Source organism: Panicum virgatum, chromosome 7N (genome assembly GCF_016808335.1).
Source record: "Panicum virgatum strain AP13 chromosome 7N, P.virgatum_v5, whole genome shotgun sequence".
Lineage (NCBI taxonomy): Eukaryota > Viridiplantae > Streptophyta > Magnoliopsida > Poales > Poaceae > Panicum > Panicum virgatum.
In genome coordinates, this window is record NC_053151.1 from 12,544,329 (window position 1) to 12,564,340 (window position 20,012).

Below are 20,012 nucleotides of genomic sequence, written 5' to 3' on the forward strand. Positions count from 1 at the left end.
CATGATGACAATACTTGTTGCAAAATGGCTGAGCACATTACTGATGGTAGAGTGGCTGATATATGATATATATGTAGAGGGGGTGGTTTTGGAAGTTGAGTCACTTGAAGTGGATTTTGATAAGGTGTCAACCCCTGAGACAATATCACCTATTCTAGCAGCAGCTACAGACAAGGGCAAGGGCAAGGCAGCATTAGAAGAAGGTGGCATATCAATGGATGAAGATGGGACCAACAGCAGCAGTAGTGATGAGTCAGATGCTGACTACCAACCCCTGATACCACTTGATAGAGCCGGAGTGCCCGATCTTTCGGTGAGTGGGGATAAATTCGACTTGGCGGAAGATGACCCTCACGATCTAACTACAACGAGCGAACCCGAAGCGCCAATGCAATCGCTGAACCAACTCCCTATGGTTACCGACCTTGTTGGTGCAAGATCAGCCTGATCACGAAGATCAATTCCTGTTCGCAATCGAAGAACGAACAAGAACAAGAGGCGAGCAATCTATATATCACTCGAAGGTGGAGTTCTGCAATACACGAGGACAACGCTGATTTGTGCGTGTTCAGGAGTAGCTAAAGCTAGATGTAAAACAAAACTCAAGTCTAAAAACAAAAGAGGAGTCTATCTAAATAGGGAACGCAGCCCCTGGCGCCCAGGAGGGGCGGCGCGCTACACTACCCGCGGTACTGTTCACGCCTAGGGTTGCGAAGGTTGGGCCTCCTGTTGGGCCAACTGCTATTCTTCTGGGCCTTTGTTCTTCAATAGCATGATATAGTTTAATTCCCTCGCACAGGCCCGAGTAATTGGCCCAAGTGTAGGGGATGGTGCCTGGGCCTGGAGTGGAGGTGCGCCTGGTGGTGTAGGTGGCGCCTGGAATGCTTCTGGTGCTGCTGATGTAGATGTTCTTGTATTGTAGTTGATGTCCTCATCATCATCTCCTTCTTGAACCGAAGTCGTCCTCGATGGCAACTCCTCATCTTCTCCTGCGTACAGTTTCAAATCTGCGACATTAAAATTAGTGGAAATACCAAACTCCGCAGGCAGGTCAAGGATATAAGCATTATCATTAATCTTAGTTAGTACCTTGAAAGGACCAGCAGCACGAGGCATCAATTTAGAATGGCGCATAGTAGGAAAACGATCCTTTCTCAAATGCAACCAAACCATATCACCAGGTTCAAAAGTAACAAGTTTCCTACCTTTACTACCAGCAACCTGATATTTAGCATTAGCAGCAGCAATGTTTTGTTGAGTCTGTTCATGCAAATTAATCATGTGTTCAACATGGGCAACAACATCTATGTGTGGGGAGTCCGCAGCATCAAGCGAAAACAAATCAATAGGCGCCCGAGGAATATAACCATAAACAATCTGAAAAAAGGGCACATCTTTGTAGAAGAATGTGTTGCATGATTATAAGCAAACTCAACATGAGGCAGGCAATCTTCCCAACGTTTCAAATTTTTGTCTAAAACAGCCCTAAGCATGGTTGACAAAGTTCTATTAACCACCTCAGTTTGTCCATCAGTCTGAGGGTGACAAGTTGTGCTAAACAGCAATTTAGTTCCCAATTTATTCCAAAGTGATCTCCCAAAATGATTGAGAACCTTAGCATCACGATCAGAGACTATTGTATTCGGAATACCATGCAAACGAATAATCTCTCGAAAGAACAATTCAGCAACACTGCTAGCATCATCAGTCTTATGACATGGTATAAAATGAGCCATTTTGGAGAATCTATCAACAACCACGAAAATGCTATCCGTCCCCTTCTTAGTTCTAGTCAATCCCAAAACAAAGTCCATAGAAATATCAAGCCAAGGGGAAGTAGGGACAGGCAAAGGCATATACAAACCATGGTTGTTCAGTCGTGACTTAGCTTTCTGACAAGTAGTGTAGCGGGCAACAAGGCGCTCGACATCACGGCGCATCCGGGGCCAAAAGAAGTGGGCGGCCAGCACCTCATGCGTCTTGTAGACGCCAAAGTGTCCCATGAGACCGCCTCCGTGTGCTTCCTGTAACAACAAAAGATGAACCGAGCTTGCTGGAACACACAGCTTATTAGCGCGAAACAGGAACCCATCCTGCATGTGAAATTTGCCCCATGGTTTGCCATTCATACAATGAGCTAAGATATCTTTAAAATCAGCATCATTGACATATTGATCTTTCACAGTTTTCAAGCCAAAGATTTTAAAATCTAACTGGGACAGCATGGTATATCGACGAGACAAACCATCAGCAATGACATTTTCCTTCCCATTCTTGTGTTTAATAATGTAAGGGAAAGACTTAATGAATTCTACCCAATTAGCATGACGACGGTTCAGATTTGTTTGGGTACGAATATGTTTCAAAGCCTCATGATCAGAATGGATTATAAACTAATGTAAGGGAAAGACTCAATGAATTCTACCCAATTAGCATGACGACGGTTCAGATTTGTTTGGGTACGAATATGTTTCAAAGCCTCATGATCAGAATGGATTATAAACTCGCGATGCCAAAGATAGTGCTGCCATGTTTGCAAAGTGCGAACTAAAGCATAAAGCTCCTTATCATAAGTAGAATATCTCAGGCTAGCACCGCTTAATTTCTCACTAAAATAAGCAACCGGTTTTCCTTCTTGTAACAAAACAGCACCTAGCCCAATACCGCTAGCATCACATTCAAGCTCAAACACTTTATTAAAATCAGGCAATTGCAAGAGGGGAGCATGTGTTAACTTATCTTTCAAAGTGTTGAACGCTACCTCCTGCGAGTCGCCCCAAGCAAATGGCGCACCTTTCTTTGTAAGCTCGTGCAAAGGGGCTGCAATGGAGCTGAAATCACGGACGAACCGACGGTAAAATTCTGCAAGTCCAAGAAAGCTCCAAATCTGTGTGACCGTCGTCGGTGTAGGCCATTCCCGAATGGCATCGATCTTGTTGCTGTCCACCTCAATGCCCTGTGGAGTAACAACATAGCCAAGAAACGAGACACGTTGTGTGCAAAAGATGCATTTTCTATGTTGCCAAACAAGTGAGCAGCACGCAACGCATCAAATACAGCACGCAAATGTTCTAAATATTTTTGCATAGACTTGCTGTAAATCAGGATATCATCAAAATAGACAACAACGAACAATCCTATGAAAGGCCTTAGAACTTCATTCATTAAGCGCATAAAGGTACCGGGAGCGTTAGTCAATCCAAACGGCATAACCAACCATTCATATAACCCAAATTTCGTTTTAAAAGCCGTTTTCCATTCATCACCCAGTTTCATTCTAATCTGGTGGTAACCACTACGCAAATCAATCTTAGTGAAAATAATGGCACCACTAAGCTCATCTAGCATATCATCAAGGCGTGGTATAGGATATCGATAACGAATGGTGATATTATTAATAGCACGACAGTCTACACACATACGCCATGATCCATCTTTCTTTGGAACAAGTAACACAGGAACTGAGCAAGGGCTAAGAGACTCACGGATGTAACCATTGTCAAGCAACGCCTGCACCTGGCGCTGGATCTCCTTCGTCTCATCCGGATTTGTACGGTATGGTGCGCGGTTCGGAAGCTGTGCGCCGGGGATGAGATCGATCTGATGCTCAATACCACGGAGCAGTGGAAGACCCTGTGGCAAGTCTTTGGGAAAGACATCAGCGTACTCCTGCAAAAGGTTAGCAACCGCAGGGGGAATATCCAAAGACGGTGCATCATCAAGTGAAACGAGCATACTAGAGCATACAAGTGCATAGCAGGGCAAATGAGCATCGCGGAGATCATCAAAATCAGCACGTGTAGCAAGTAAAACAGGAGCATTCAACTTGATTTCAGAATTAGAGGTCGATGGTGATGGTTCAAGTTGTTTAGCATTCCTAGCAGCTCGAGCAAGATCATCTTTAACAATTTGTTCAGGTGTCATTGGATGTATAATTATTTTCTGACCCTTAAACATGAAAGAATAATGATTCGAACGACCATGATGCAAGCTATCAGTATCATATTGCCAAGGTATACCAAGTAACAAAGAGCATGCTTCCATGGGAATAACATCACAATCGATAAAATCAGAATAAGCACCCATGGAGAAAGGAACACGCACCGACCGTGTTACTCTAATTTTTCCACCATCATTAAGCCACTGAATGTGATATGGATTCGGATGCTTACGAGTGGGTAATGACAACTTCTCGACCAGCACGGTACTCACCAAGTTGTTGCAGCTGCCGCTGTCGATGATGATGCGAATCGACCGCTCCTCCACAACGCCCTTTGTATGGAACAGAGTGTGTCGCTGATTCTTCTCGGGCGGGGAGACCTGTGTACTAAAAACACGCTGCGCAACAAGACTTTCATACCTATCGGCGTCACCCGGGTTGACGTGTACCTTCGCCTTAGCTGCATGGTCAGTGGCAAACATAGCATATTGAGTTTCCTCAGAATCACTAGCGGAAGAGTACTCACCATCGTCACGAATGAGCAAAGTGCGCTTGTTAGGACAATCCCGAATCACGTGTCCAAATCCTCTGCAATGATGACACTGAATATCCCGTGTACGGCCTGTGGCGGGAGCTGCGCCTATGGACGGCGGTGCTGCAGGTTTGCCCGGCCTCTCGCGCGGCGTAGTGCTGGTCGTGGATGGCGCAGGCAGGGCAGGCGCTGAGCTGGTTGCCTGGCTTCTTCCTGCAAAAGAGTTAGAATATGTCTTCGAGCAGCGACCCTGCACTTCACGTTCAGCTTTGCAAGCATATGCAAACAATGTGGTCATATCATTATATTCCTTATAATCAAGTATGTCCTGAATTTCGCGGTTCAAACCACCGCGAAAACGTGCCATAGCAGCGTCGTCTGTCTCAAACAAACCACAACGAATCATACCTTTTTGTAACTCCTGATAGTAGTCCTCAACAGATTGTTGACCTTGTCGAAAGCACTGCATTTTTTCAAGCAAATCTCGTGCATAATATGAAGGGACAAATCTGTGTTGCATGGCAGCTTTTAATTGAGTCCAAGTGGTGGGAGGGGATGTTTTTGTATATATTCACGCCACCAAATTAAAGAAAAATCAGTAAATTCACTAATAGCAGCTTTAACTTGAGAACTAGCAGGAATATCATGGCATGAAAATTTCTGGTCGACCTCTAGTTCCCAATCAAGATAAGCAGCAGGATCATATTTGCCATTAAAAGATGGAATTTTAAATTTAATCTTAGCAAAAGAGTCATTATGTTGATGACGTACCACACGGCGGGCACGACCGCTGCGAGTTCCCTCTTCCTATTCCGTGTCACCGCCATAATCCTTCTGCAACTCCATGATCGTCGTGTTCAACGCATCGGGGCGTGACACGATGTCGTCGAGCGTGGTCTTAGTGGCCGTCTGAGCGAGGTCTAGCTGGTCGAACCGCTCGTTCGACGACGTGATCGTCGAGTCAAGCCGTTCATGCATCGTCTTCATGTCCGCGGCAAGTCCGTCAACCCGTGTCCGCATGTCCTGCAGCTGGTCATCCGTCGTGCCTTCGTCTCCTGCCATAGTGAGCGCAAACACAAAAACAAAGCCTACAACGACAAGGGTGTAACGGCTCACAAGGCGCTCACAGTAGTGCTGTTATCAAATTCTTATCCGTTCTTACCAAGCATACAAGGGTGAGCTGCAACCAACAGGTAGAACTGGCGCAAGATTGGAGGAGCGATTGCCTGGAGAAACAAAGTCTGCTCGTCGTAGAACTATGTGGAATTCTAGGTAGGCTGCACTCAATGCAAGGATTAGCACAATCAAACAATAATGCAAGGTTGAATTATAGTGCCAAACACGTCACAAAGCTGTTGGAAACAAAGTGCAAAAGGTGGAGCAAGGTTAGGAAAAAAAGAACACAGAGAAGAAGTGCAGCAGGGAGCGCACACGGCTTGCACGCAGCCAGAACCGAGTCTGCCCCCAAACAAACAGATCGCCCACCTCCTTGCTGTTTCCTTCTTTTGTTTTTTTTCTGTTTTTTTTTCTTTTTTTTCGGAGAAACTCACAAACTGATTATATGAACAAAGGAAAACAAATGAGCAAGTTACCACACACACTTTTTCAGGAAGGGTAGGGGTATTCCGGTAACAAGATCCTGACGTCCCTTTTTTTTTGTGATTACTTTCCAAAATAAACAAACAGGAGGGCGCGATCTGGGGAATCGGCGCTCTCAGGGGAAGGGCGATCTCAGGGGAAATCGGTTTCCTCTTTTTTTTTGACTTGGCACACAAGGCAGGGGAGGGTGGGTCGGCGCGAAAGGGGGGAAGGGACGCGATCAGAAGGATTGCGCAGAACGGGGAGGGGGGGGGGGAGATCGCGAGTGGTGGAAGAAAGAAAAGAAACGAGAGACACAATGCAACCAGCAACAATTTAACGCGTAAGCACACAAATTCAACAATGCAAATTATTGAAAGAAAGTGCAAGGCTCAAAAGGTTGCTGGGACAAAGATCTACCTGAAATATATTTTTTTGGTTTTGTGGACTGTAGGAAGGGGAAGAACACTAGATAAACTCATCGATCAACCTGGAATCCTGATACCACTTGATAGAGCCGGAGTGCCCGATCTTTCGGTGAGTGGAGATAAATTCGACTTGGCGGAAGATGACCCTCACGATCCGACTACGACGAGCGAACCCGAAGCGCCAATGCAATCGCTGAACCAACTCCCTGTGGTTACCGACCTTGTTGGTGCAAGATCAGCCTGATCACGAAGATCAATTCCTGTTCGCAATCGAAGAACGAACAAGAACAAGAGGCGAGCAATCTATATATCACTCGAAGGTGGAGTTCTGCAATACACGAGGACAGCGCTGATTTGCACGTGTTTAGGAGTAGCTAAAGCTAGATGTAAAACAAAACTCAAGTCTAAAAATAAAAGAGGAGTCTATCTAAATAGGGAACGCAGCCCCTGGCGGCCAGGAGGGGCGGCGCGCTACAGTACCCATGGTACTGTTCACGCCTAGGGTTGCGAAGGTTGGGCCTCCTGTTGGGCCAACTGCTATTCTTCTGGGCCTTCATTCTTCAATAGCATGATGTAGTTCAATTCCCTCGCACGGGCCCGAGTAATTGGCCCAAGTGTAGGGGATGGTGCCTGAGCCTGGAGTGGAGGTGCGCCTAGTGGTGTAGGTGGCGCCTGGAATGATTCTGGTGCTGCTGATGTAGATGTCCTTGTATTGTAGTTGATGTCCTCATCAGAAGGGTAGTTGGGCTTGATGGGTGTTGGTTCAAGGGTGCCACCAGTGGTGAGTTGCTATGTGCCATTGGAAGGGATGCAAATAACCAGATGTACCCAATTGCATGGGCATATGTGGAACATGAGACTTATGACTCCTGGTATTGGTTTTTAGGCTTGCTGCAGAAGGATTTGAAAATCAGTAATGGAGGTGAAGGGTGGGTGCTTATATCTGACCAACAAAAGGGTCTTTTGAAAGCTGTAAGTGAGCTGGTCCCTAGAGCTGAGCATAGGATGTGTGCAAGGCACATATATGCAAATTGAAGGAAAAAGTATGGAGGTCAGAAGTTGCAAAGGAAATTCTGGAGATGTGCTAAATCATCATTTCAAGTCATTTTCAACTATAACAGAGCAAAGCTTGCTCAAGAGACTGTTGATGGGGCTAAGGACATGTTAAAAACAGATCCTGAGCATTGGTGCAGGGCCTTTTTCAAGCTGGGATCTAACTGTGATTCGGTGGATAACAACATGTGTGAATCCTTCAACAACTCCATCATGGATTCTAGGTTCCTTCCTGTCATTTCTATGAATGAAATCATAAGGTGCAAAGTGATGGTTAGAATTCAAGAGAACAGAACCAAGGCAGAAAAATGGCAAGGCACAATATGTCCAAATGTGTTCAAGAAACTTAAGCTGAATATAGAAAGATCAGCCAAGTGCTATGGAATGGACAAGATGGGTTTGAGGTGAAGGAGAAGGACAAGATGAAGTTCACTGTCAATCTTGGTGAAGGAACTTGTAGCTGCAGATATTGGCAACTATCCGGACTTCCATGCTGCCATGCAATCAGTGCAATCTATATGAGCTCACAGAATTTAGATAAGTTCATTCATCCATGTTTCGCAATCACAGAATACATGAAAACATACCAGTTCTGCTTGCAACCTGTTGAAGGCCAAGAGAGCTGGCCAGTTTCAGACATGCCAAGGCCACATCCTCCTTATGTCAGGAAGCCGGGGAGAAAGAAGACTAAGAGAACTAGGGAGGTTGGTGAGAAACCTGCTGGAACAAAGCTTAACAAGGTTGGAGTGCAAATGCGATGCAGCTTGTGCCGGAAAACAACTAACAACATCAGAAAGGGCCCCTACAACAAGGAAGCAGGCAAGAGAAAGAATGCACACATCAAAAGAGATGCTGTGAAAAAGAGGAAGCAAAGTGAGGCTGCAACAGTTGCTGAAGGATCAAGTGTAAGAAAATTTCATATTGCCTTCCTCTTTTTTCTGTTTTGTTAATTTAGTGAAAACCATATCCTCATCTTGTAGGGAAGAGAACCAAAGGCCCCTAGACTTTTGCTGAAGCCCCAAGGACAGCTCCTGCTGTAGGTCCAAGGTCAGCTTCAAATCAATCGACAAGGCCAGCTCATGCTCATGCAACAAGGGCAGCTCCTGCTCAAACACAAAGGCCATTTAATACATCAACTTTTCAAGCACCAAGACCAGCAGTTGCAACATCTTCTCATGGACCACTTCACCAAGCCAAAAGGAGCATCGCAAGGACCAGAGGGATTTCTTATCTATTGTTTGGTGACAACTACTGAAAATGTCTAGCTACTGAGGATACTTCTTTTGTGATAGAACCAGTCTTCTGTGAACTGATGTCATTCCTAGTGTTGTGCACTGAAGTTAACTTTTGTTGTAAATATTTAGTGCTCATGACAGCATGTCACAGCAAGTGCACTTATGTTAGTGCTGTGCACTGATGTTACTCAGGGTTAGTGCTGGGAGCTGAGCAATTCCTGTGAACTGATGTCTTTTGCTGTAAAATTGGACAAGTTCAGTTCAAAACATTATAGGAATGCTAATGCAAAGAGACACATGTGCACTGATGTTTTTTTTCCTGTAAGAGAAATAGCCCGTTGTCATGCTCAGCTTCCTCCCCTGCCTCGCGTCGACCGCACAGGGTGCAGTACGTGTGCCGGCGCCGCCGCGCGCTGCCGCCCCTGCTTGTGCTCCCCAGGTACAGGTTTGCGGTCGTGACCATAGGGGCCTGCTGGTGCTCGCGCGGCGCACCTGGATGCCGTCGGAGCTCGACGCTGGCAACGCCTGCTGCGCGGGGTCCTTCGACGCATGGCTCGTGGACGCCGAGCAGGCCGGCGGCGAGTGCTTCTTGCTGCACGCCTTCTCCCACGAGGTGCTCCCCTGCTTTAGCTTTCTCCTTGTGTCCAGGAGGCTCCATCCGCGTCCACGGTGGCCAAACCGCTAGGGGAAACCAGCCAGGGGGTAAAGTGCATGGTTTTGGATAGATGGAGCCATTAGATATCCGGTTTTTTTGTTTGGGGGGTTAAGTGCTCCAATGTTGATAGTTTGGGGGGGGGGAGATGTAGACTTCTTCCGATTTTTAGGCAAGCAAGTAGGAGGCGATGGGGTGCCGCAGCTGCCGTCTGCGCCGTGTGCTGTGCGGCCTACGTGCTTTATGCCTTTGTGCAATTCAAAATTCCAAATCTATCGCATCGAAAAAAATTTTACATGACTATACGCCTACGTATTTTACACCTTACTTAGTTGCGAAATTTAAAATTCCAAATCTATCACATCGAGAAAAATTTTACATGCATAAATTATTAAATCTTAGATAAAATAAAAAATAAATTGCATAGTTTGCTTTATCACATCGAGAAACATTTTACATGCATAAATTATTAAATCTTAGACAAAATAAAAAATAAATTGCATAGTTTGCTTGTAAATTACGAGATGAATCAAGCAGACTAATTAGGCTATGATTGGACACTGAATTGCTTAAGTAATTGTTACAATACACATGCTCTAATAATGAATTATGCTTATTAGATTCATCTCATAGTTTACAAACAAGTTCTGTAATTTGTTTTGTGATTAGTTTATGTTTAATACTTTAAATGTGCAAAGATTCCATTTTTACAACTTTACATGGGCAACTAAACGAGGCCTTAGACGCTGTTTGTTTTACGCGAACTTTTTCTAAATGTCATATTATGTCCAAAAAAATTTTATACTATTTAAGCGTACCTTCATAGATGAGTGCTAATTCATGAGACGAATCTACTCTATCTTTTTCTTCTATATATCTATATATACAATAAAGATCGAAAAAAATTGAAAACATTTCTCACCCAAATCGGGTCCACCGTATCCCTCACGCTAGACCCACGTGTCAAGTTGGAGGAAGGTGGAAGGGAGGATAGACCTATAGAAATCATATATTAGAGAACGTTTCTGCCAAAAGTACATTTTATTCACACATGTCTTCCGCATATTCCCGCCCGACGTACCCAATCTTATCCCGCGCCGGATTTGCTTCACACTTATAGGAATCTGCCGTTGTTCTATCGCCCTCCGACGTCCACCTTCCTTCCTTCTCTCTGTGAAACATGCAAATGTCATCAATTGGTTCCAACCTTGAAAAAGAACGGCCCCCGCGTCACTCCTAGGGCGACTCGGGAGGCGCCGCCGCCACCCCCCAGCAAGTCCGCCCCTTCCCTCCACTGCGCCACCGTTGGAGCTCGCCGGTGGAAGTCCATCCGGCCGCGAAGAGGGCGGCGGCGCGCATTTCTTCCCCCTGAGGTTTCCTCGCCTCCCCTCCCCCCTCTCTCTATCTCTCTCTGTCTCTCTCCCCTCACCGGAGTTGCGCCCGACTGGTGGCCGCCACCGCCGATTTTCTCCGTCTGCGAGTGTTATCGCCAGAATTTGACCAGGATTGGTAGGCCAAATGTCAGAAGAAGCCCACGGTAAAGGAGTCCACTTAGCCAGGCTTATATCATAAGTTTGGCCAAATACAATGATAATTGGGCACTCAAGGGTCAAGCTAAGATGGAGTCACGGGCCTAATCCATGTTGAAGTCCAGTCTATTCGCGAGGCTGGTTCGGACTGCAGAAAGAGGCCGCACAAAAATGGACGCCCAGACCACATATGGACTCCGTTTTGGACGTTCTAGATATGCATGGAAAGCTAAGGTGATAAGCTATCCAATACAACTGGAATCACGTCCAGATTCGCTCGGAGTTGACGGGAACTGCCGAAACAATAGGACGACTAGAATCTGCCACAATTATACGGCATGTATCGGCTGATATTTGGAAGCTTCATGAAGATCTGGACCAGTGGAGGGAAGAGTCCAGATCATGTTATCTAATCTTCGAGTCTTTATTGAGTTGTAATCTATCTCTAGTCTTCGTTTAGGAAAGAGTTTAGGGGTTGCCTTGCACGGCAAGAAGTCTCCGGACTATAAATATGTACCCTATGACATTTGTAAAGGAGAGCGTCATCACGTCTCGCAAACAACAACTCTCGGCGCATCACCACCCCTAATCCTAGGGTTTCATCCAAGTAAGCGCCATGCTGCCCTGATCGCTTCTTGCGATCAGGGCAGCGTTGTTCTTGCTTTTACCTTGGTATTACTCGTGCTGAAGTGTTTTTGATGGCGAGTAGTACTAGTTATCCTGATATTCGTAGCATGGCTTTTAGCAGATCTATTGTGCTTCGTTGCTTATCATCTATGAATATCATGTTGTCTCTGTGCAGTCATGTTTCAATCTTATGCTAGTTCTTGTCGCATAGAATTAGTTGCACAGAGGCAACACCCTGCTTCTTTTGTGTTTAGTAGATCTGATCTGTTATGGTTTGCTCTTGTCTTAAGAGTTGGCGTAATATCTGCTAGGTTAGGCCTTGCAAACGGATTGGATGATCCGGTGGTGTAGTAGATGCTTTATCTTAGCCTTGATAGGGATTGTTCCGGGAATCGGCTCATGCTAGTTCTTAGGCCTCTGTTTTGGGTTATGGTTTAGTTGTCTGTTACGTTCATTAGGCCCAGTCACGTGTAGGATGTTCCGATCTAGCAGTGAAGCTGTTACCATCGTGGATTAGATTAGTTAGATTTAATTGAAGCAGCTTTAAAGTCATTCACTTTATTCATCAATATCCGGATAGATACAGATCCAATCTGACACCGGGACTCGATCGGCTCTTTAAAGCCGATGCAAGAGTCGTCCCGGGGAGCCGACCACGGCTCGAACTTACGTTTACACGTGTCTTTGTACGCAGGAAACTGTTTGGAGCACGTTCGCACCCTCCTGATCGGGTATAGGTCAGGTGGCACGCCCGGTTTTCCAAAAAACCTCCGGGCGCGTGACTGAATTGCGGGCCGTCGACGAGGGAGCAGTGCCTGCCAGCGCCCCAGCAACCTCCCGGCTCTTCATGTTGCCTGTCGCTGCTCGCCGGTGGGTTTCGACCGATAACACATTCTGGCACGCCCAGTGAGACACTTCTCGGCAACAACGTCCACTGCAACAATGACTGGAGCTCAAGATCAAGAACCCGCTCCCAAGCCGGTCACGTATGAAGAGCTCTCTCCTGAACACAAGAAGAAGTATGATGAGATTAAAGCTCTGTTGGAAGCCGATCTCATCGGCTCTTTTGAGAGGACCCGCAACCATGGCATCAGGTGGAAGGGGTTCTCACCAGAAGGCGCTCTCGACAATGTAGATCTATCTGTACCATCAGAAGAGCGCACCAGAGCCCTGCGTCAGGAGATGAACTACATGGTGGCCCATGCGCTTCATCGGCACTCTCAGAGCCTGATGAACGAACTCGAGCGCATGGCGCATCGCGTCATCCAGGAGATAATCAAGAACCAGTACTCTCCATCGGGGCCAACCCTGGAGAGTCATTCAGAGGAAGCTACGCTGCATTCCAGACCGGTATTGCCGTTCTCGTTTGCGGCTCCAAAACCACAAAATTCGCCGATCTACGTCGTCCACAAGATCGGCGGTGATCCTGGAGAAGGCCAATTCCTCACCGAGCCACCCAAGGAGATTCCGCACGGCTACACGTGCGCCTACATCCCTGACAGCGTCAATCCAACACGCTCGGTGCAGATGGTAAACCCAGGAGCTTCTGGAGCAGACGCAGAGAAACAAGCGTGGCTGGCAAAGTACGCTACTGGGCCGAGTGCTGAGCCATCGGCCCCAGGAGTTCTTAGTGTGGAGCAGGTCAGTGCAATACTAAGAGACCAGTTCGGCGTCCTGCCCAAGAGGAAAGCAATCGGCTATTCCAAGCCGTATCCAAGTGACTATGACTTGATCCCACTGCCACCCAAGTATCGGCTTCCTGAGTTCACCAAGTTCAACGGGTCAGAGGGAGCCAGCTCCATCGAGCATGTGAGCCGATACTTAACGCAGCTTGGGATGATCTCGGTGTCGGATCCGTTGAGGGTCCGGTTCTTCGGCCAATCCCTTACAGGCCCAGCTTTTGGATGGTATGCATCATTGGCTCCGGATTCGATTCGAACTTGGAGGCAGCTCGAAGATCAATTCCATACCCAGTACCACTCGGAGGCTGCTGAAGCCGGAATTGCCGACCTCGCCCAAGTCAGACAGAAGCGAGGAGAGACTATGTTAGAGTACATACAACGCTTCAGGGAGGTCAAGAACCGATGCTACTTGTCGCGCATCATAGAGAAGGGGGCAGTCGATCTGGCTGTCCTGGGACTTGCTAAGCCGATCAAGGATGCGGCTTTTCAGTTGGAGTTCACATCTCTGGCGCACCTGGTGCAGAAGCTTACAGCATACGAACATTACCATCCTGAGCTGTACCAGGACAAGTTCAAGCGCCATGTAAACATGGCCCAGGCGGAAGAATCTGATGACTCTGGCGAGGAGCGAGAAGTAGCCGTGGCAAAGTGGACTCGGGAGGGCAAACCCTATCCCGTGCAAGTGGGTCAAACAGCAGGGGCTTGTGAAGGGCTTTGACTTCGACGTGACCAAGGCAGAGTAGATATTTGATCTGCTCCTCAAAGAAAAACAGCTGGAGCTCCCAGAGAATCACAAGTTACCGACGGCACAAGAGCTGCAGGGAAGACTGTACTGCAAATGGCACCACTCGTTCACTCATTCCACGGGTGAATGCAAGGAGCTACGTCGTCAGATACAATCGGCTATCGAGCAAGGCCGATTAATCCTGGCTCAACACACGATGAAGGTTGACACAAAGCCCTTCCCACAAGCTAACATGGTGGAGCTGTCAGATTTCGGATCCATGGGCTAGGATTTGGCGTTCCAGGTCAACATGGTGGGACCCATGCGCCGCCATGACAAGCAGAGGAGAGAGCTCATTTCTGGCAAATGGCCGCAGGATGGACGCAAACTGGAACAACAGCATGTGACCGAAGAGCAGGTGAGTCACATCCGCAATCAGCTTCCAGCTTCTAATCGGCTTCTGGAAAAGTACCAGTACCAGTATAAGTTGTGCCGCCGATACGAATCGGAAGAGGACGAGTACGAGCACCGCACATGAAGGACACTGGGGAGACACCAGGCTATATGCGACCACTGGCACTGCCCGTTCTTCAGGTACTGTTGGAATTCCGGCATGAGCCGATTGCCTACTATAGATGATTGCTTGGAGTGCAGGCCTCGAGGACGCCAGCAGGACAAGACATTGGTGTTCCGGCGCTTAGGGCCCAGAACACATCATGATGATTGTGTGAGGCGGCAATCCAGGGGTGATTCTGAGCCAGAAGAAGGAGATAGGTACCATCGTCCACGGTGGTGTCTTGACGGGCTTAATCGCTCGCAGAAGCGCAGAGTGCAGCGCTTGCGCAATCTGGAAGAGGCAGAAGCAAAGTACCTTGACGTGCTGAGGAAGGCGCGTCCGGATCTCGCAGAACAAGTTAAGCTCCCGCGAAGGGTGGAAAGACGCCCTCCGAGAAAAGAGTGGTGCCCCAAGCAGACAAAAGCCGATGAGAATCCATCGGCTGATGTGAACATGGTGTTCGTGCTCCCATCGGAGTTCCGAGCACCCCAACCGGAGGATTTGCCCGTTGCACAGCTGGATCTCGGCCCATAGCCGATCATCTTCGAGAAGCCCAAGGAGAAAAGCTACAAGCACCTGAAGGGATTGTATCTCAAGGGCTTCATCAATGGCAAGCCTGTGAACAGGATGTTGGTCGACACTGGCGCCGCAGTCAACCTGATGCCGTACTCTGTGCTGCGCCGATTGGGTCGTTCTTCTGCCGATCTGATCAAGACCAATGTGATGCTCAATGACTTCAACGGACAACCATCAGAGGCAATGGGGGTTATTAATGTGGAGTTGACAGTGGGCCGCAAGACAATTCCGACTTCATTCTTCATCGTCAACAGCAAAATTACATACACGGTATTGCTTGGGAGGGATTGGATTCACGCCAACTGTTGTATCCCTTCCACAATGCATCAGTATCTTGTCCAATGGGATGGCGATGAAGTGGAGGTGGTCCGTGCAGATGACTCTAGCGAGGTCTCGCTCACAGACATGAACGCCTGGGATGCGGAAGGGCAAGAGCCGATCTCAGGGATCGCGCCGGAAGACTGTGATCGGATCGAAGCGACAAAAAACGGGTTGAGGCTGGTCTTATCCACTGGCCTCACAAAATAAACACATCCTGACAACACATAAGCGGAGATTTGGTGATGAAATATGGAGACCCATACAAAAATTTTCGTCTGGATGAAGAACTACCGCCGGTGCTCCTACAGCTTCTTCGCCATTGGCTACTTCCGCTCCTTCGCAGTTCCGGCCGTCGACATCGGCTACTTCTGCTCCCATGTGGGTGTGGGAGTGTCTGATACATTAGCCGATCGATCCGGCCAACAGTACTTCTGCATCGTCATCGTCATCGGCTATTCCCGTTCCTGCGACACCATCGACATCGGCGAATTCGGCTCCTACGGGGTCAGGGCATTCGTCGCCTACGGATGGGTCCGCCTCGCCCGACCCCTGCGGACGGGGTCCGTCTCGCCCGACCCCCGCGGATAGAGGGTCAGGGCATTCGTCACATCAGCCGGCTGATTCAGCTTCTATGCTCCTTCGATGCGATGAACATCGGTTACTTCATCCACGTCGACAAAGCATTTGAAGAGCTCTCTACGACAACAGATGTGCTGATTGGACTTTAGGCTACAAATGTTCGGCTTTCTAACAGCCGATAGTTGTGATGAGAATGCATTATGGCAAGTACGGACCAGACGGGATTTTAACCATCGGCTCGTCAACAGCCAATTTGATTGGTAATATTCAAACTCACCATTGCATCATCATACAGTATATGCATTTATCACTTGCACTAGCTTCCTTGTATGCTTAGTAGCTTCTACTTGTGTTTCGTGTATATATTTTGAGGTGTGGATGCTGGTGACCATGTGTGGTTAGGCTCATTTGAATATGTTGAATATCTGATACCGAGCATGGCTTTTATTCTTTTGAAAATCTGAAATATGGTCACCGCTTTACTTGGATACTAGTATGTGTAGGCTGACTTTGCTTTTACTATCTTGTACATGCCTGGTAGCTATATCCTTTTCTTGGAATCATTTATGCAGCTCGAGTCTCAATGCTTATATGATAATCTTGTGCTAAATTACATTAAAATCTGAATGATGTCCAAGCTGTGCTATAATGAAAAGATCCAGGTGGGTTTGTTTTGTCTCACTGATCTAGTTCGGGACTGCTTGCTATTGCACTTTAGCATGAACTTGGACTAGGCTGTGAATGACCAAAACCTTGCTTTAAGCTTCTGATGGTTCAACAGACCTAGGCTTAGCATTGGTTGGTAAGAAGTGGCCTGATAAGCAAATAACCCCTGGCAAAGAACAAAAGGCTTGTTTGAGTTTCAAATGCAATATGTTTTAACCTGCAAGACCTGAGGGCATGAGTAATCAAGCTTGTTAAAAGATCCTTGTATCGGAAAGAGCTCACTGGTGTAGGTACTTGCTGGTTTTTGCTTGTCATGCTTTAATGTACTAGTTGGTTGGGCTAAGTGGTGATGCTTTTTATTTTGAAAATCCTAAAAATTGCTTGCTTATGTTCTAATATAGATATATTCTTTTGAGCTTTTCTATGCGGTGTCTTTATGCTATACCCTCACTGTATATACATGCTAGCACTTGTAAATGCTTTGAGACATACCTGGAAGCTCACACTCACTCTTTGCATGACATAGCATATTTTTGTGGGAGGAAGAAATTTTTATCAATGATGATGGTTTGGTTTATGTGGACTGTTTGGCTAACCGAATATGATTCATCAGCTTTTAGCCGATTCACAATGATCTTTGTAGCGTCGGTTCGGCAAGTGATTGTTTTGCAGGAGAGGTCGTATGTGTTGATGCTGAGCTGATGAAGCACGAGGATGATCACATAAGTCAGTGCCATCCATGGAATATGAAAACTAGGACCGGTCTGCAACAACTTTGAGATTGGTCGAGGAAGGCGTGAGGCCGGTTCAAGCAATCGGTTACAAAGTCAGTTGGCTAATAGCCGATCTATCGGCTCGGGGGGCAAGACCATCAGTGGCCTGAGAAGACAATTGAAGAGATGATGTTTTTATTTGGTTTACGGCTGGCGCTTAGAAGATTCTGTCATATTTGGCCAAACTTGGGGGGCATGTGTTATCGCCTGAATTTGACCAGGATTGGTAGGCCAAATGTCAGAAGAAGCCCACGGTAAAGGAGTCCACTTAGCCAGGCTTATATCATAAGTTTGGCTAAATAGAATGATAATTGGGCACTCAAGGGTCAAGCTCAGATGGAGTCACGGGCCTAATCCATGTTGAAGTCCAGTCTATTCGCGAGGCTGGTTCGGACTGCAGGAAGGGGCCGCGCAAAAATGGACGCCCAGGCCACATATGGACTCCGTTTTGGACGTTCTAGATATGCATGGAAAGCTAAGGAGATAAGCTTTCCAATACAACTAGAATCACGTCCAGATTCGCTCGGAGTTGACGGGAACTGCCGAAACAATAGGACGACCAGAATCTGCCACAATTATACGGCATGTTTCGGCTGATATTTAGAAGCTTCATGAAGATCTGGACCGGTGGAGGGAAGAGTCCAGATCATGTTATCTAATCTTCGAGTCTTTATAGAGTTGTAATCTATCTCTAGTCTTCGTTTAGGAAAGAGTTTAGGGGTTGCCTTGCATGGCAAGAAGTCTCCGGACTATAAATATGTACCCTATGACATTTGTAAAGGAGAGCGTCATCACGTCTCGCAAACAACAACTCTCGGCGCATCGCCACCCCTAATCCTAGGGTTTCATCCAAGTAAGCGCCATGCTGCCCTGATCGCTTCTTGCGATCAGGGCAGCGTTGTTCTTGCTTTTACCTTGGTATTACTCGTGCCGAAGCGTTTTTGATGGCGAGTAGTACTAGTTATCCTGATATTCGTAGCATGGCTTTTAGTAGATCTATTGTGCTTCGTTGCTTATCATCTACGAATATCATGTTGTCTCTGTGCAGTCACGTTTCAATCTTATGCTAGTTTTTGTCGCATAGAATTAGTTGCACAGAGGCAACACCCTGCTTCTTTTGTGTTTAGTAGATCTGATCTGTTATGTGTCGGTACCCTGTAGCAGGGATACCCACTCTTACTGCAGCAAGGCAGGACCCGCGTAGTTATCCATAGCTGCGCGCAAAGGACAGAGTAGCCAGGCCCCATGGGTCAGGCTCTTTCCTCACCAGGCCAACGGCCCCAGACCCGTTCCCCGCCTGGGGATGGGTCCGGAGACGCCACGTGTCTCTAAGGAAGGGAACCTCCGAGCTGACAGCCGAGGCCTCGGACCCCCCATAGGGGTCCGGGACCTCCTGCGTCCATCCGGACCCCCCTTACCGCGTGGGGTATTACGCTCCGGCGGCCCGAACCACTCTAAATCTTGCTGTGTTCATCGTGTTTTTGAGTGAGATCTAACTAGGACTAGCTAACCCCCGAGTACACACCCTCTGGGCTAGGGCGGGTGCCTTCCGCCACCCGGCTGTGGTTTGCAGCACCACGACATTTGGCGCGCCAGGTAGGGGACCAGCTGGTCGCAGTTCGTCTCTTCCTCGCCCCGATGGTTCGGGTGGACGAAGTGGAGATGATGGAGGGTGTGGCGTCCTCCACGCCACACGCCTCTCATGTCCCTACTCCAGGGGCAACTGTGCCCATGGAGCAGCCACCGTCGGCGGTGGCGCGCGCTGCTCGCCGGCAAGAGTTAGGGCGCCCATCAAGGGCCCCCTCACAAGCTGCTAGCGGCGGAGCGCTGGCAGCGGCTAGGGAGTTGCTTCGCAACCCCCCGGCTGAAGCAGCCTCGCTAGACGCCCTGAAGTAGTGGCGGGACGACGTTGACCGTCTCCTCCACCTGGCTCAGCCTCCCCCAGTTCTGCAAGCACTGGGCAACGACCTCCGCCCGGCAACGCGGTGGTACCTTACCGCCAGCGTCAGGGCGGTGCGTCGGCGTCCGTGCGCTCCCCAACCGTGAGGGGTGCACGAACAGAAGACCTGCGGGCGGAGCTCAACTGCCGGCGCGCGGGAGAGGATGCCCGCATCTCCGTCGAGAGGGCGCGAGAGCGCCGTTCTTAACATTGAGGGCCGCAACCTCAATGCCGACTTGGACGTGGTGGCACCCAAGCCTCCGGTGAACGCCCGGATACAGCCAGGCGCACCAGTTGCTGGGGTGGGCTGCGCTGCGCTGGCGGAGCACCTCCGCGCAGTGGCTTGGTCATCCAAGTTCCGCCCCCACCTGCCGGAAAAGTACGACGGTACCACTAACCCGTCGGAGTTCCTGCAGGTGTACGTTACCGCCATCACAGCGGCTGGTGGTAACGGCGCCGTCATGGCAAGCTACTTTCATGTAGCCTTGTCTGGGCCAGCCCGGACCTGGCTCATGAACCTCACACCTGGGACGATCCAGTCCTGGGAAGAGCTCTGTGCGAGGTTCACAGCGAACTTCGCCAGTGCGTACCAGCAGCATGGTGTGGAGGCACACCTTCACGC